The sequence below is a fragment of the Mixophyes fleayi genome, chromosome 1 (assembly GCF_038048845.1).
Source record: "Mixophyes fleayi isolate aMixFle1 chromosome 1, aMixFle1.hap1, whole genome shotgun sequence".
Lineage (NCBI taxonomy): Eukaryota > Metazoa > Chordata > Amphibia > Anura > Limnodynastidae > Mixophyes > Mixophyes fleayi.
In genome coordinates this window covers 44,869,147-44,885,790 of record NC_134402.1, presented here as the reverse complement: position 1 = coordinate 44,885,790, position 16,644 = coordinate 44,869,147, and positions in this window count along the sequence as shown.

The window sequence follows — 16,644 nt, the reverse complement described above, 5'->3', positions numbered from 1 at the left end:
CACATATTTTTAGTTTGCACAAATGTATTATTTCCAGAAAAATTATGAGCAGATGCAAAAAATGCAAAATAAGAATAATGATTTCACCCATTCGCAGGAGCTGACACCTTATATCTATATGTTGTGGCGATAGCACCATGCAGATGCAGCAATAGAGCCCAAATAAGGAGGTCAAATCGGGATGATACAGTTTAGTCAACAGTATACTTGCAATATTTCCATGTCTCCATATGGTTGATATTCTCCTTCCGTCCAAGCGTTTACAATTCCCACGTGGAAGACTCCTTTTCAGGTCTTCATATTTTGTATTGCTTTACAGTTTCACAATTGAGATAAAATGTGATCTAAGCACAACTACAGCTTCTGCTGCTTATGTCCGAGAGCTCTCACCAAATTTTTCTGACCATTTAATTCCTAACGCTTTTCCTTACTCATGACGTGACTTAATCAAAGGAATGCTACAGTTAATAACATCCATAAATAAGTAAACCAATGGGTGCTCAACTGTGACTTTCTCTAAATAAATCCAGATTCTTGCAGACATATATCTGGGACCATAAGGCTAGATTAACCAAAGGGCTGGTGGGATATAACGCCAGGCTGCTCACATAAGATAGGTCCACCAGATCCCCTCATTGAGTGATATTAAAAGGAGGAAAGGAGTAATACAAACCCACATCTTTGCCTGCTTTCTGGCTTGGAGTTTGGGTGAAGAGTAGACTTTCGTGTCAAAGGAATGCAGGTGGGATGGTGTCTGATTGGGTGAGCCATGTTTCTGTTATTGCTAGAAGGTTGAGGCTGTTTGAGAGAAAGAGGTCATGGATGAAGCCTAGCGTGTGGGAGATGTGGGGAAGACCTGGATTTGATGACATATAACCAGCTCGTACAACAGAAGGAGAGAGATAAATAAAAGGATCTGACATTGCCCTCCCCCATCTATCACTACTTCAATCCTTCTTAAATAGACAGCAAGATGGATCTTCCTCTCCTGCCGCTCCACATCTGCCAAACCACTTTGTAAATGCCTACATAGGCTTTAAATTATTCATCTGTACCTACAAAGTCCTCACCAAAACCACCCCTTCATAGATCTTAAATATCATCTTAAATACCCTCTCGTCCTCTCAGATTTACCTCTGACTTGCACCTCACCTCTGGTAACCACCTCTCACGTCTGCCTACAAGACTTGTCCCGTGTCAATAACCACTTATATAATACCCTACTATGCCCAATAAGACTCTCCCACAGTCTTCAAATTTTTAAATGCTCTCTGGAAACCCTATCCTACTCCCATCTATACTACCAACACTAAAGCACCCTCACACTTGGCCCTATCTCCACTCTGAGCCATAGTGGTTCCTCTTGTTTTAGCAGTGCCCTCTTGAAATAAAAATGTAAGCTCTTTCATGAACAAGGCACTTGCTAAACTTTGTATTCATGTCTGCATTTATTTTGTCTACCTTGTCTGTCTGTCTTATCCTGTTTCTCCCTACTGCGGAGCACTGTGGAGCCTTACAAATCTTATATATATATATATATTATCGAAAAAGTAACCTATTAGACCACATCGCGACAATGCAACAAAGCGATAGAGTGACAAGTATTGAAAACATCACTTTATTGATTGTAAACAATTGTTCCACTGCTGGAAGGAAACCTCACCACAACACGGCATAACGACAACACAATAAAGCAATAATTCTTAGTTTCTAAAGAGCATTTTTGATCTTTTTACCAAATAATTTGCTAAGATACAAAAGCTGCTGCACATTACAAATTTGGTCCCGCTGTTCCCAGGGGACCTGGGGAATTTGTTCTGAGACTGCATTCGGACACCCCTGCACTGATTGATATGAAACCAATACGAGGTCTTCTAGTTGGAACATGGCCAAGTTTCAGGGGTATTAGGATCCTGTTGGTGTACGCTGGGCAGAACTTTGACCTAGGGAGCCTTTTGTGAGCCTTCCACTGGATGGATTTAGATGAAAACTTCACAGACTGGTAACATTGGATCCCAGAAGACATACTAGGTGGTTGAGGTCCCGGTCGGACCTCCAGTTGGTGTACACTGGACAGAACTTTGACCCGGGAAACCTGCTCTGGGCCTTCCACTGGATGGATTTGAATGACATTTAATATAAAAACAAAAATGACACTAGGCAAACACCTAATGGGTACATTGAAGAGCTGCTAAGCTGTTACTTATTTTTAAAAGGTTGACAGTTACATCCAACTCATTGATAACTAAATAGCTTCAAGATTTAAACCCAGGCAATGCTGGGTACTTCAGCTAGTCTTCTATATATATATATAAAAGAAGTTTGTTTGTTGGCAAACAGCTTCCACAGCTCTTAAGGTAAAGCTGCTAAATCTTACATAGGTATTTTTGGTTTCTCCCGCCAAATTGTCAAAATGAGAGAATCGTTATTTAGGCCAATTTTTTGGGGTGGGAAACGCTGCCCTTCTGTATCAAACCAACTCATAAATATTTATGTGCAAGGGAGGGTGGAAAAATCATTGCCTCGGGTAAGCTTCATCCAACCCCGGGGTAAAGGGGACTGCCCAAGACTTGCAGTAGAGGCAGTCCCCAAAAAGGGGTGTACTGACTCTGACACCAGGGCAACCAGGACGCCTCACTATGCTAGTGCGTCCTAGCTAGTGATAGGCAGCCGGGGTGTGCGGCTGTAATTAAATTATTGCTGCCACTTGAGTGAACTTGGGGGCGTGCTTTTGGCACCAATTCTCCTATCTCCATGCTATTGATTCCAGCTCATAAGCTTTTACTACATTGAGTTAAGTCCTGGGGGTATCTGAATACCTGTGGGTGCGTCCGACTCTACGGGAAAGGCGGCTGTTATAGTTGAAGAACTCTCCTGCTAGTTCTAAAACCTTATAACAGTTACTAGGAAACCGTAACATCGTAAAGGATTATATTCTGGGACCAGGGGTGTTTTAGCAATCTGACCTTCCACTGTTTGGTTTTGCTATTAGTTCTTAGCTGACTCGCATTGCTCTCTCTGCCCCCATTTTTGTTTACATAAAAACTATGACCTTTTGCCAAATTTACATTGGTCCCTGTGGTTATGTATTTTTCAATTACAGTAATAGTAAGTCTGAACATGAGAAGGAGGTTTGGATGCAATGAAAGGGAGATATCAACTCTATTCAGTTCACTATTCAGTTTTTTTTTTTTTTTTTTTAAATGAATCAGAGAAAGCAAATGTAATGATGATAAAGTTACAAAATTCTTCATTAAGACAGCTCACTGCAGACTTTGGCTAACATTGATGAAAATTGGGACTGTTGTTAAGGGATTATTATAAAATAGACTAAAAATGAATTTTAAGGCTATGAATAGTAATATAGAAGCAAAAACAGCACAACATGACATTATTTTATTTATTTTTCTCAATTTTCAATTCAATTTCCAGATCCAAAACCAAAACCAGAATCTTTGCGTTTGTTCGAGAAAACCAGTAGCAAAGCCGAAACATAAAGTTGGGTTTGAAAACTGAAACACGAGGGTCAGTGCACATTTCTAATACATAGAGGTAAATGTACAATTTGTTATTGTTTATTATTGTTATTGTTATTGTTGTTGTCATGACATTTGGAATCTTTCAAGATTCAGTTGTGGCCCCCAGACGGATTCTGTGCAGTAGAGTTCCGTTGGAGGTAAAGAAAAGTTTACTTCTCTGAAGTGTCGTCACATTTAGTTTGGATCAAAAACTAAGAAAATACCGGAGATGGGTAACTGCTTCTCCTGTGCAAAGGAGGAGGAGGTAGAGATTTCAACTCCCTCAACATCTGACTGTGGAGAGATAGAGGTAACAAAATCCAGGAGCTTTTTTCTTTCTTTCATCATAGCAGGATCTGAAAAATACTGAAAGGCTTAGGAGTATGGACTATAGATGTCAGCACCCCAAATATTTGTGTTGCTACTAACCGTGTATATGCATGGCAACAGCGGGTGTGGGGGGATGGTTTTTGGCCATCTAAAATCATTTTAAAAAGTTGTCTCCTATGCTTTGAAATACCAGATATTTGTGATGTTTTATGGCATTTGATTTATCTTCCATATTCTCAGCTTTTATTGTATTTCTTCAAACATAGACCTTGTATTTCCTACTAACACAAAATGTAATCCATATTTATGTGTTCTCCACTCAACGCCAAATGGTTTGGTTATAGTTAAACCCTCTAATCTTTTCTTCACATCTGTTATGTTGGTGTCCATGTAGCCAGATGTTGGACACTTTTCTAAAAGCTTGGTGATGTGCTGTTAAAATTAAGTTTGGATAATCCCAGTTAATGTCTCTTAAGGAATCACCACTTTAAGGCTCAGTGATCCTATTTGTTTAAATGCGTGTTCTGAACAATTTATATCACTGTAGCATTTAAAGACCAGTAGTTAGTGGTCGAAGTTGGCTGGTATATGGTGGTATGTCATACTGCCCCTTCTCCTACTGCTTTCATTATAAACCTATCAAAATCTATTGACTTCCATTTCATACTTCTCAACATTTCAGCTCTTGGCAGCACGACATGGGGCGTGGTCACATCACAATAGGGGGCGTGGCCAAACCCCCATATGGATGCCTACTGCTGTAAAGCTGCCTATTAGAAATCTCCCTTCTCCCAAAATTCCCACCCACAGGACAAACAGGACAGCAGGACAGAGCACTAAAATCGGGACAGATGGGAGGTATCACACTTACCATACCCCCACTTCTAAATTTCCACTTTGACCACTGCCAGTAATCCAATATTTTTATATACTTAAAAAACTGCATACCAATGATTCAATGTAATGATATCCTAGTTCAATTATGTTAAAATATAAAAACTACACATTTTGACTACATTTATGAGATCAATAAGTATAAAATATATACACTGTTTTTACCAGGGGCCATTATTATTCAACTGACCCAATACTTTTCGTATCAGATATGTACAACTGATTATTATTTAGTATAAACATATATAGATCGATACATACATTAGGCGCTGTCTTCACACACACTGGGAAGAAGGATGTATATTTCATATAGGACCAATATCCAAAGTTCAATAATCTGGAGTATGAAATATAATACACAGAAAAAACTGATGGTGAAGTATGTTGGCAAAAGTGTGATTTTGATGAATCTAATCACTCCTATATAAATATATGCCCGTGCCAGATATTGATGGTACACACAACACCCGTGTTTCCACTCTGTGGAAGTCCCCTATAGGGTATGCGCTTACTCAAAGGTAGAAATAATCAAGCCCTCAGAGGATGTAGCGATGTTTCACTTTTTCCAAATAGTTCTCACCCTTTCCTTCAAAAGTGACAGTTACACAGCAGCAAGAGCAGCTCTTGTTGCTGTGTAACTGTAACTGTCATTTCATACTCCAGATTTCTACCTTTGAGTAAGCGCATACCCTATAGGGGACTTCCACACCATCCATATGATTCAGGACTGATGTCATTCCTGAGAGACAATAAAGTGTCCAACACATGATTGGGGAATAGTGACTACAATATTGTGCAACTATGAACCAGCATCCACAGAAGAGCCTGAATAAATCAGATAACTAGGAGTTCATAACAATGTCATTTTATTGCCCTTTGATATGATGTGTTAACCAAATATTGCCATACTATCTATTGCTACTAAGTGAGGTCCTGTAAATGTATTTATTTGTGGACATTGATAGTACCTGAGATAAAACTTTCACTGACTATTTTACTTATTTGTTTAATTTCCCAAGGAATTGTCACCAGAACCCGAAAATTTGCGCGCAGATGAAGCTATAGCAACTAATGATGCCGGAAGACCTGTGCCCACCCTGTATGTCTATCGCACCACAGCATGCCAGGAATACATAGATCAAAGTGACTGGGTTCTGTGGAGACATTTGGACATTTATACTATAGAGGACATTATCTATGAAGATATGGTGTCCGGAGAGCTGATACTCCTGAGTAGGACACAACAACTGTCCATGGCGTACTGGGAGGAAGACATCCTGATATGGGTCCATGACTCATTCCTATAAATCTGTTTTTAGTTTAATAAATATATTTAGCATTCACAAATGTTCAAGTTCAATGTGTTAATCCAACATAATTTTGGTGTTTAAGCAAGCCTTCTTGACTTTGGTTAAGTATATAGGTAACTTTCATAACTTTGGCATTCTGCTAGCTCACTAACTAATAAGAGTTTTGAGTTGTGACTGATTTTAATTCAGGATATTTGCTTTACTAAAACGAACTAAGACTGCACCTACCCAATCTATGTACAACACAATTTAATGCATCAGATCACAGCAGATGTTTAATGAAGTGCAATTGTGCACATTTGAATCTTACAACTGGCCATCATTAAGACTGTCATTAAGCAGATACAGACAGCTGGCCAGATGTCTGTTCATACATAGCAGTATTGGCACCAACTGGCACCAAGTATAGCCATCTTAAGAACCCGTACACAAAGGCATTTTGCTAGCATTTTAAAGAAGTCTTGCTAGTAGTAAAAATTAAAAAAGATTTTGGGTTGTCTAAAGAAAAACTACACCTTTAGTGGAGCTGTTGCTAATTAAATGTGCTCCCCCCAAAAAATAGGGGGACCTGCAACTGGAACCCCCAGTTACCTAAAGTCATCTATAGATTTATAGTAGATTAATAGTGGAGCACTATTGAGAGTCATGGATGGCTTTGGAGAACGTCTTTGAATTTCTGGCTCTCACTTTGGATAATGGGAGGAGTTCCCAGAATGGGGATTTCCATATTCCATGTAGGGGGAGGGACATATTTGGATAATTACAACCCTGCTTACTAGCTCTTATCTATCTTGCTATTACTTGACCAAATTTATTGAGAAACCTCAGATCTTGTTATTCATCTGTTTCTGGAGAATATCAGTGCTACATATATGTGGAATGTATTTTATTTTTTGTCTATAGAACCTATAACATTTTTATTAACTGACTTTATCAATGACAATACAAGTTCATTTATAAAAAATAAAAAATACTGTGACTTAGTAACTGATTGAGCATCGCTGCACCTAGTTTCACACACTGCATGTTTTACATTAACATATTATATATCTCTTACATTTACATTAACATATTATATATCTCTTACATTTACATTAACATATTATATATCTCTTACATTTACATTAACATATTATATATCTCTTACATTTACATTGACCTATTATATATCTCTTACATTTATATTGACCTATTATATATCTTAGGAAAGTAAAAAATGACCACCAGGGGTTTTACTACCTCGTCTACCAGGAGTTTCCCAAAACCGGGCCACCGTAAACCCCTCTGACCTATCCACTGCACCACAACCGACCCTGGAATAGAAGATGTGTCCCCTGCTGTCCTATGCAATGCAGTCCAATGAACATACGAGTGTCCAAGCACTCAGATCAGCCGTTGGGTCTTGTGATCTGTAAGAGGCAGCGAAAACAAAATAAATATTAGCATACAACGCAAACAAGCACATTTCAAAGTGTGTGAATGGAAAGGAAAAAGAAACAAAAGAAGCCAGCATGGCCTAGAGACTTAAGCATGCACCTCCATATCCATCGTGACCAGCAGTCCAATGCACAAGAAGTGTATATTCCCACAAAGTGAAAGAAGGAAAGAAAGAAGGGAGCAGATGCATAAGCAAAGGTAAAACCATAAAACCTTGTGGTGCCAAGTGCCAATCAGGCCCACTTTTTACAGGAAAAAAATTGAGAAATCCCTTTGCGACTTGCCTCCAAAAGCACGAGCAGCTGAAACCTTGTGCCCCCACAGCAGCTAGAGTCAGTTGAGAAGAAAAGTCAAGGAAGAAGAGAGGGTCGTACATAACGTTTATATACATCAGTTTTCCACCTTCCTAACTCCTTTACAGCAGGCCCCAATGGGTCTGATTTAGATTACCTCACCTTGCAGCACACAGAATTGCCAGATAACACCACATCTTGCTCCAGCATACCTGAAAGGGGGGAGGACCTGGAGGACGCAATTAGCTTGTTCACCCGGAGAGCGCAAAAGTATAACATGACAAAGGCTGTTCGGAATAAAGCCACCTCATAGCTGTCTCGCGCCACCATTGAGGTCACGTCCAACAAACTGCCTAACAAGGAGTTACTAATGGGCCTCCTCTGATCCAGAGAAGTATGAGACTTTCGCCCGCTTCGTTCTAATTTTCGAGAGAGATTTGAAGGCATTGTGTTTCTTTAGTGACTCATGGCTGATATCGTGCTCAATAAAGAGTGTAAAATGCAGTACTACCAGATCAGGAGACTAGACTGTGGAAATTGGGGAGAGAAGTTGATGCAGAGAAGTGTAGAGCATTCTGCATCTATGAAAAGGGTTAGTAGAGTTCAATAGCAGAGAGGTTAAAGTAATGGAGGAGTGTTACAGTGATCAGGGGATGATCTTAGAAATCAGAAAGTCAACATAGTCTAGAGAAAACAAGATCAAAGCAGTGGCCATCCCGATGTGTAGAAGAGTCAGTCCACTGGGAAAAGCCGAGAGCGCAGTTTAGAGAGTACTTTGGAGACACAAGGAGAATGGGTGGAAGTCAAAAGATAAGAGATGAGAGAGCAAGGCAGAGAAATGTTCAACAAATTGTTGGGTTGATCCAAGGGGACAATAGAAGACAGCAATGTGAAAAGAGAAGGGATTGAAAATCTGGATAGCATGTACTTCAAATTATGGGAACGTGAGTAATGGAATATTTGGTAGAACTGTTAATGGGAATGCGGAGAAAGTAGTATAAGCAAGAAACAGCGCTCGTAGATAATTGGTATGATAACTTAATAAAGTAATTCAGATCTGTAATGTCAATAAAATTGAAACTTTTAATAAAACATAAAAAACACATATAACACTTGAGCTCAAGGAAACTAAACATGTAGTAAATATCGTTAAACAGTGCACATAATAATTTTAGTTTGCACAAATGTAGTATTTCCAGAAAAATTATGAGCAGATGCAAAAAATGCAAAATAAGAATAATGAGTTCACCCATTCGCAGGAGCTGACACCTTATATCTATATGTTGTGGTGATAGCACCATACAGATGCAGCAATAGAGCCCAAATAAGGAGGTCAAATTGGGATGATACAGTTTAGTCAACAGTATACTTGCAATATTTCCATGTCTCCATATGGATGATATTCTCCTTCCGTCCAAGCGTTTACAATTCCCCAGTGGAAGATTCCTTTTCAGGCATTCGTATTTTGTATTGCTTTACAGATTCACAAGTGAGATAAAATGTGATCTAAGCACAACTACAGCTTCTGCTGCTTATGTCCGAGAGCTCTCACCAAATTTTTTTGACCATTTAATTCCTAACGCTTTTCCTTACTCATGACGTGACTTAATCAAAGTAATGCTACAGTTAATAACATCCATAAATAAGTAAACCAATGGGTGCTCAACTGTGACTTTCTCTAAATAAATCCAGATTCTTGCAGACATATATCTGGGACCATAAGGCTAGATTAACCAAATGGCTGGTGGGATATAGCCCCAGGCTGCTCACATAAGATAGGTCCACCAGATCCCCTCATTGAGTGATATTAAAAGGAGGAAAGGAGTAATACAAACCTACATCTTTGCCTGCTTTCTGGCTTGGAGTTTGGGTGAAGGGGAGACTTTCGTGTCAAAGGGCTGCAGGTGGGACAGTGTCTGATTGGGTGAGCCATGTTTCTGTTATTGCTAGAAGGTTGAGGCTGTTTGAGAGAAAGAGGTCATGGATGAAGCCTAGCGTGTGGGAGATGTGGGGAAGACCTGGATTTGATGATATATAACCAGCTCGTACAACAGAAGGAGAGAGATAAATAAAAGGATCTGGCATTGCCCTCCCCCATCTATCACTACTTCAATCCTTCTTAAATAGACAGCAAGATGGATCTTCCTCTCCTGCCGTTCCACATCTGCCAAACCACTTTGTAAATGCCTACATAGACTTTAAATTATTCATCTGTACCTACAAAGTCCTCACCAAAACCACCCCTTCATAGATCTCAAATATCATCTTAAATACCCTCTCGTCCTCTCAGATTTACCTCTGACTTGCACCTCACCTCTGGTAACCACCTCTCACGTCTGCCTACAAGACTTGTCCCGTGTCAATAGCCACTTATGTAATACCCTTCTATGCCCAATAAGACTCTCCCTCAGCCTTCAAATATTTAAATGCTCTCTGGAAACCCTACTGTACTCCCATCTATATTACCAACACTAAAGCACCCTCACACTTGGCCCTATCTCCACTCTGAGCCATAGTGGTTCCTCTTGTTTTAGCAGTGCCCTCTTGAAATAAAAATGTAAGCTCTTTCATGAACAAGGCACTTGCTAAACTTTGTATTCATGTCTGCATTTATTTTGTCTACCTTGTCTGTCTGTCTTATCCTGTTTCTCCCTACTGCGGAGCACTGTGGTGCCTTACAAATCTTATATATATATATATATATATATATATATATATATATATATATATATTATCGAAAAAGTAACTGTGAAGATACCGGGTTTATCTGGCCCAGTGCTACCCAGTACCTTCTAGGATTCGTATGGTCACTCAGGCAAAATGCAGTTATAAACATACAACAGTATATTTATTGTCATACAAATCACACTACAATATTATGTACACACAGTAAATAAATGCCAGGCTGATTTACCACATCATCTGTCCCTTACCCCAATAACTTAAGGAGATATAGTCACCTGCTGTCCAGACTTCATGACCCATGGATCCCTCTCAGCTGCATATATAGACTTGAGTTAGAAAACGACAATTCAAAACTCCATCTTGCACCTTCCTGAATGAAATCCAAGCATGAACACCCCTCCCCCCTGGAGTTGTTCCTTATATATCACAGGTCTAATTTCCACAGTCTTTCCCCTCCCTGGACAAACCCCTGCATCTATTCTACTTCCCCATTGGCCAGTGCAGGACTAGGGGGTTTGGACAGGGCAGTGGAGATGAGATGTCCTTTCACAGAAGCCCCCTGCTGGGATGCAGACAGAACGTCTGGACTAGTCCTAAGGAGAACAATTGATGCTTAATTGGCTTCCCCTACTTCCAAGGATAAGGTAGCAGTGAGCCCCTCCTAAAATTAACCCCTTACACTACTTTGTGATGTCACAGGGTCCCCAGCTGTTCCATGCTTCCTGTAGAGGAAGGAGGGGGGAGAATGAATGCAGCTCAAGCCCTCTCACCTGTATCCTAGACACCACCTGATCTTTACCCATAACCCTCCTGGCTTCAGTTTAAGGACAATGAATAACATTACTTCAAGTCATCAATATATAATACAAAATATACATATTTAAATTGAATTACAATGTCCCCTTAACCACATGTAATTGGACAATGCAGTTGTAGTCTGATGAGCTGGGGAAACAAAAGAAGGGCTATACAAAGTATTTGCTATAATTCACATATCATACTCGTTTTGTCACATTCCTCCCCTACTTTTTTAGCCCTTGTTTCCCAGTGGCTCCCTAGCCCCAAGTAATCATTTCTTCCAAGTCCAAAGTTTCTGGCCTGCTGTGGTTTCTCCTGGGTCTGATGGCAAGGTAGACAGCAGTACACAGTTCCTCAATCTCCCACCAGGGTCCCATGGCTGCAGGCATATCTTCCCACTCAGCTGGAGTGGGGGTTTATGCTGCCCTGTGTCATAAGATGAGACAACAATAAAACTGGGCCACTCCTGTGCACACATCCATGGTAGGAGAGTTGTAGTCCAACATCCCTTGTGTGCCTTATCCACCCTTAATTGCCCAACTGCAAATAGTCCCTTGGCCTGTCCTCTGTTTCTGGAGACCATGCTCCCCTCCCCCACATATTCAAGTGAAAACTGCCAAGTGGCAGGCAAACTTTCTGGCTCCTTGTCCGTTTGTTTCTGGCAAAGATCCAATCCCCCCTCCCCCAAACACTCAAGGGACAACTGCCCAGTGGCAGGCAAGCGTGGGGGCTCCATTAATTCTTTGCTTATGGGGAATCCTCTGTCCCCCTCCCAAACCACATGTGGGTGCCCCTGTAAGTATGTTTGTGTGCATCTCCCCTCCCCTGCTACCACATCCAACTGTTGCACTACTTCCCTCGCCTCTGGCGCATCGGGGTAGTGTGAATCCTCATTGGACACAGACTTGTCCTCCTGGCAGCAAAGCAAAGTGGATGGTCCAGTGCAGGCCTCTGGTATTGGGTCCTGGATTCCCAGATTTGGAGCCGGAGTGCGATGCATCAAAGCTGGTGGGGCTGGTGAATCTTGCTGTACTGGTGCCCTCTCAGACACCCACTCAGTCAACATCTCCTCATCTGCCAATTCTGCATAGGGGAAGGCATAAGTGTAATTTTCCCAGGGCCCCATGGTAGTGGCCTCTGACATGACAATTCCTTTATCCTCTCCCATTAATTCTGTCCTACAGTCTGTAAACATGATTTCTGCTGAGATCATATGTTGCGCAAGTTTATGATTCTCTTCTGTCACAATTGGGTAAAGCTGTACATCACTTGCCCCGGAGAGCACACATGCGGTATCCTGCGTTACTTCATTAAACAAATTCTTTTCAGGCACAACAGGGATGGATAACTGGTCTTTTCTGTAATTCTGTTCTAACTCAGACACAGTCTCAGGTTCCAATAACACTGGCAAATTATCAGAAGATGCTACTACATGGTACTTACTTGGTAGCTCTTTTCCATCCAAGTCACCAAATGGGAGAATTTCTCCTAATCCTTTCTGAGTAGTCAGAGGTACAACATCCTCACCAAGCAGTTCTTCTCCAGTCTCCCCCAAGATAGTAGCTTGGGCAACTGTATTTAATCCACTGGGATGGACCTCCCCCTGATTAACAGACTGAGCAGCCATCTTTTTAGAGTGTGATAAAAGATATTCCAATTGGCATTTTTCAGTATTCACTCGATAACACTGATCCTGCCACATTTCAGTGTCCGTAAATCCTTGCCGCCATACCTCATCCTCTGCTTCTTCAAAACTCTGTTGCAGACATTGCATTTGTTCCCAGAGAGGTATGTGGGGACCTAAAGTGAGCATCCATTTTCTATAAACACTAAAGGCATTGACGGGATTCTCCTGATCTTTTAACAAACGTTTCAAGATATCCATGTGTGTGCTGTACAGGTAAGGTACACCCCGGATCTGGCATTCCACTATCAGCTCCTCCATACTCATTGTCTCTAGTGGATCTGTAGAATCTGCTAATGGATCAGATTCTATTAATACATTTGCAGGGGATTCATCAGGCATGTCCCTGTGCTGTAATAGTCCATTTACGTCTTGTTTGTACTGCTGATTATTGTTGTATCTGGATTCTCCCTTGGCCAGATTCTGCATAGTACAAATAACTTCATGTGTAAAATCATCCCATGCTGGTTCATCCTGAAAATTACAGGCACTTGCCTCCTCTTTCAACATTAGGAACACATCCAACAGGTTCTCCAATTTCTCCTGTAGACTGGCTCCTTCCCACATAATAATCTTTGGGCACTCCTCATCCCAATAATCCAAAATGTGCTGCATTGTGGTGGGGTGGTGCAACACATCCATATCCCCATCCTGCAGACACTCCCACAGTCCTTCATCCCAGTACACCTTTCTCCTGGTTGTACTGGACTGCTTCATCCCTTCCTTTGGGAACTTTTTCAACACTGGGCTGTGATCTGCTCTCTTGTTCCTAGAGCTCACACCCATTTTACTTCCAGGGATCACCTCACTGTGATTTCCTCTCTTTGAGACACGGTTCCATCTTCCGCTCTCCTCTGGCGGGGTGCGCTTCCCCTTATCAAATCGGCACTTAGACGGCATCTTCCCTCGCCTAAAGCCCACAACGCTTTTCGTGACACTTTCTACCTTAAAGCCTTTAGGAGTAAGTTCAGGATAATGTGGTAACTGGTTTCTAGTGCTAACTGCTTTGCAGAGCCCTGGAATGTATCACGATACAGTTCCCCTGCAGCTCTACCCAGATAGGACCTGGGACTGAGTGACCCCACTGCTTGCCACCAAAAATGTGAAGATACCGGGTTTATCTGGCCCAGTGCTACCCAGTACCTTCTAGGATTCGTATGGTCACTCAGGCAAAATGCAGTTATAAACATACAACAGTATATTTATTGTCATACAAATCACACTACAATATTATGTACACACAGTAAATAAATGCCAGGCTGATTTACCACATCATCTGTCCCTTACCCCAATAACTTAAGGAGATATAGTCACCTGCTGTCCAGACTTCATGACCCATGGATCCCTCTCAGCTGCATATATAGACTTGAGTTAGAAAACGACAATTCAAAACTCCATCTTGCACCTTCCTGAATGAAATCCAAGCATGAACACCCCTCCCCCCTGGAGTTGTTCCTTATATATCACAGGTCTAATTTCCACAGTCTTTCCCCTCCCTGGACAAACCCCTGCATCTATTCTACTTCCCCATTGGCCAGTGCAGGACTAGGGGGTTTGGACAGGGCAGTGGAGATGAGATGTCCTTTCACAGAAGCCCCCTGCTGGGATGCAGACAGAACGTCTGGACTAGTCCTAAGGAGAACAATTGATGCTTAATTGGCTTCCCCTACTTCCAAGGATAAGGTAGCAGTGAGCCCCTCCTAAAATTAACCCCTTACACTACTTTGTGATGTCACAGGGTCCCCAGCTGTTCCATGCTTCCTGTAGAGGAAGGAGGGGGGAGAATGAATGCAGCTCAAGCCCTCTCACCTGTATCCTAGACACCACCTGATCTTTACCCATAACCCTCCTGGCTTCAGTTTAAGGACAATGAATAACATTACTTCAAGTCATCAATATATAATACAAAATATACATATTTAAATTGAATTACAATGTCCCCTTAACCACATGTAATTGGACAATGCAGTTGTAGTCTGATGAGCTGGGGAAACAAAAGAAGGGCTATACAAAGTATTTGCTATAATTCACATATCATACTCGTTTTGTCACAGTAACCTATTAGACCACATCTCGACAATGCAACAAAGCGATAGAGTGACAAGTATTGAAAACATCACTTTATTGATTGTAAACAATTGTTCCACTGCACGAAGGAAACCTCGCCACAACACGACATAACGACAACACAATAAAGCAATAATTCTTAGTTTCTAAAGAGCATTTTTGATCTTTTTACCAAATAATTTGCTAAGATACAAAAGCTGCTGCACATTACAAATTTGGTCCCGCTGTTCCTAGGTGACCTGGGGAATTTGTTCTGAGACTGCATTCGGACACCAGTGCACTGATTGGGATGAAACCAATATGAGGTCTTCTAGTTGAAACATGGCCAAGTTTCAGGGGCATTAGGATCCTGTTGGTGTACGCTGGGCAGAACTTTGACCTAGGGAGCCTGTTATGAGCCTTCCACTGGATGGATTTAGATGAAAACTTCACAGACTGGTAACATTGGATCCCAGAAGACATACTAGGGGGTTGAGGTCCCGGTCGGACCTCCAGTTGGTGTACACTGGACAGAACTTTGACCTGGGAAACCTGCTCTGAGCCTTCCACTGGATGGCTTCAAGATTTAAACCCAGGCAATGCTGGGTACTTCAGCTAGTCTTCTATATATATGAAAGAAGTTTGTTTGTTGGCAAACAGCGTCCACAGCTCTTAAGGTAAAGCAGCTAAATCTTACATAGTTATTTTTGGTTTCTCCAGCCAAACTGTCAAAATGAGAAGAATCGTTATTTCAGCCAATTTTTTGGGTGGGAAACGCTGCCCTTCTGAATCAAACCAACTCATAAATATTTATGTGCAAGGGAGGGTGGAAAAATCATTGCCTCGGGTAAGCTTCATCCAACCCCGGGGTAAAGGGGACTGCCCAAGACTTGCAGTAGAGGCAGTCCCCAAGAAGGGGTGTACTGACTCTTAGTTCTTAGCTGACTTGCATTGTTCTCTCTGCCCCCATTTTTGTTTAAATAAAAACTATGACCTTTTGCCAAATTTACATTGGTCCCTGTGGTTATGTATTTTTCAATTACAGTAATAGTAAGTCTGAACATGAGAAGGAGGTTTGGATGCAATGAAAGGGAGATATCAACTCTATTCAGTTCACTATTGAGGTTTTTTTTGTTTTTTTTTAAGTGAATCAGAGAAAGCAAATGTAATGATGACAAAGTTACAAAATTCTTCATTAAGACAGCTCACTGCAGACTTTGGCTAACATTGATGAAAATTGGGACTGTTGTTAAGGGATTATTATAAAATAGACTAAAAATGAATTTTAAGGCTATGAATAGTAATATAGAAGCAAAAACAGCAAAACATGACATTATTTTATTTATTTTTCTCAATTTTCAATTCAATTTCCAGATCCAAAACCAGAATCTTTGCATTTGTTTGAGAAAATCAGTAGCAAAGCTGAAACATAAAGTTGGGTTTGAAAACTGAAACACGAGGGTCAGTGCACATCTCTAATACAAAGTGTTTATTATTTAATTGTTTTTTATCTTTTTTTTTTTTTTTTTTATGAATGATCGATTATATAACTAGTCAGCCAATAGCTTCACTTAATTTGATGAATGATACTTGGGAAATTCAAACATCTCTTGAAATGACAGTTATTCAATCTACAATTTGTTATTGTT